At 44.0% G+C, this 2,888-nt stretch overlaps 1 pseudogene; it reads right to left on the minus strand.

The window, feature by feature from the left end:
• Positions 1-1,143: 1,143 nt before the first annotated feature.
• LOC130994365 (receptor-like protein kinase FERONIA) lies at positions 1,144-2,446 on the minus strand (annotated as a pseudogene).
• Positions 2,447-2,888: the final 442 nt, after the last annotated feature.

Raw genomic sequence — 2,888 nt, forward strand, 5'->3', positions numbered from 1 at the left:
GGCGCCAGGAGTCGACAGACGAGCACCAGCCTTGCCTAGTCCTTCAGCGGCAAACTTTTATAGGAGAATTAGGGCTCGATTTGGGTATTCGAAATTTCATGAGAGAGAGTGAGAAGAAGAAGAAGAAGAAGAAGGTTGTGTGTGATTGAGATGGGAGGCCAAGGAGTTCGCCGGCAACCCACTCATGCGGATCGTCGCTGTGTTAGTGGCGGCATGGAGGAAAAGGCACCTTGAGCTGCCCTCCGACCCCTCGCTTCTGTTCAACGTCAATGAAACTTAAGCGGATGTTGCCCTACAGCAAGGAGTTCCGGTGAGTTGCGATTATGTATGGCGGTGCCGGAACTTGCAGAAGGCGCTTCTGGGTCCCATTGGGAAAAAAAAAGTTAATGACAAGAAACGGGCGTTAACTTGCTGGGTTTAAATGAAAAAAAAATTAATGACTCTGGGGTGTATTTGGGCCAAAGTCGAGAATGGAAAGATATACGCTCTAGGGGTGTCTAGTTTAGGGGTGCATTTGTACCTTAACCCTACAATTAATTATGATACACAGTGATAGTATATTGTGAAAAGGCTTAATATATATTCTTTTATGTTAAAATCATGCTTTATTTTCATCACAATGGTAAGTTATAAAAAGTATCAATAATTTATATCAGTTTTTGACTAATTTTTAGATTATGAATCATATAAAAAGTCATTCCTATATATATTCATGGGATAATTACATTTAAAATACACAAACTTTCACTTAATCTAGATTTTTGTATATAAACTAGTAAAAATTTTATCTTCAAATACACGAACTTTTAATTATTTTGAATTTTTCACGCGATTGTCAATTACCCCTAAATTAATATCATTGTGAATAGCTGATGTGATAAATTAATACATTGCTATTAACTAAAGTGATATGACCATTCGACTACACCATTTTTTTTAGAGAAAATGTGCAGATAAGCCCTCCTAGGTGTAGCCCTTATAGCGTATATCTCCCCATTCTCACTGTGTGTGCAACTAAACCCCCCAACTCAAGAAAAAGGGTGCAAATACCCCCCTCGCCCTAACCTCCGTTTTCTCACCGTTAGTCAGCATTATTTTTTTTTTATTTTTAATTTTCTGTTGGGCCAACTTTCTTCACCTTCTTCAAGTCGCCGTAGATTTTCTTAGCCCCGCCCCTGGTATGCATCTCCCTGCTATTCCAACAAATACATTCAAACAAGCTGCTGAAAACTGCCCTGCGAGGTTTGTGTCGATGAGTCGATCCACTTGCCCTTCACGCACACAAAATTGAGCCCGTCCGGCCAAGCTATGTTGCTCCTCGTCGAGCTTCACATCCACGGCAGGCCTTCCGGAGAGAAGTTCAAACAGAACCACTCCAAATGCATACACATCGGATTTTCTGGTCAATTGATTGGTTGAAAGGTATTTGGGATCCAAGTAGCCGAAGGTGCCTTTGACGTTGGTGCTGATGTGCGTGAAAGAATCGTTCGAGTGTCCCATTTTGGAGAGCCCAAAATCTGAAATCTTGGTACCCAGTAGTGGTCGAGGAGGATGTTGGTGGACTTGACGTCGCGGTGGATGATGGCGTGCTTGGTGCCGGTGTGGAGATAGTGCAGTCCTTTTGCGGCGCCCATGGAAATTCGGAGGCGCTGCTTCCACATTAATGGTGAATTCTCGGAGGTGTGGATGATGTGGTTGCAGAGGGAGCCGTGGGCCATGTAGTCATAGACGAGGATCATCTCGCCGTCGTCGTCGCAGTAGCCGATGAGGGAGACCAGGTGGAGGTGGCGGAGCTTGGAGAGCATCTCGATCTCGGTGAAGAACTCGCGGGCGCCTTGGCTGGAGGAGGGGTTGAGCCTCTTGATCGCGACGGTGACGGCGTCATCGTTGATGAGGCCTTTGTAGACATTGCCGAAGCCTCCCCTGCCGATGACGAAGTTGTGGTCGAAGTTGCGGTTTTGATGTCGTCGAATGAGAAGTATCTGAAGAGATCGGAGGGCAGGGAGATGGCAGCTGATGATCCGCTAGTTCTGGCGGTGGAAAGTGTTGCCCACGATGACTTGGTGATGCTCGTGGCCGCGTCCTTCATTTTCTGCCGCCGCCAGAGAATGAAGAAGCCAATGGCTACAACCACCGCAAGTATACCGACAACACTCCCTACGACAACATATGTCACAACGCCGTTTTTCTTCTTCGCCGGCGGAGAAGAATCCACCATGAGCTCGAGGTTGGCGGCTGCAAAACTCCCTGTGGAATCATTGAGTTTGAAAATTTCTAAGCCATTTAGCGACGCGTAGGCAAGTGTGTTTTCTTTCTCAAAGAAAGGTTGCAAATATAGGCGAATGTCTTACTTTCCACGATATCCGTCATCAAGTCGTCGTAGATTTTCAGCGCTCGCAACTTCGTCTTTGAGAATTCGTCTCTCGGAGGCATTATTCACCACCATTTTTCTTGAGTTGGCTGTATTCAAGAAGATGAAGAAGGTGGGCCCCACAGAATATTAAAAAAATAATAATAATGCTGACTAATGGTGAGAAAACAGAGGTTAGGGCGATGGGGGTATTTGCATCCTTTTTCTTGAGTTGGGGGGTTTAGTTGCACACATAGTGAAAATGGGGAGGTATATGCTATAAGGGCTACACCTAGGAGGGTTTATCTGCACATTTTTCCCTTTTTTATATAAATTAACAGTATTAAATAAAAAAATTTAAAAACCGTGCCACAGGGGATTCGAACCCAAGATCTTTGACCTTAGGCATTAACTCATGGCCATTTAATTAGTACATCGATTGTTTAAGCTACATATAGACATTTCAGACCCCCGTTTCAATATTGATTTAGGAATAATTGACAATCGTGTGAAAAATTAAAACAATAATAATAAATTT

Source organism: Salvia miltiorrhiza, chromosome 7 (assembly GCF_028751815.1).
Source record: "Salvia miltiorrhiza cultivar Shanhuang (shh) chromosome 7, IMPLAD_Smil_shh, whole genome shotgun sequence".
NCBI lineage: Eukaryota > Viridiplantae > Streptophyta > Magnoliopsida > Lamiales > Lamiaceae > Salvia > Salvia miltiorrhiza.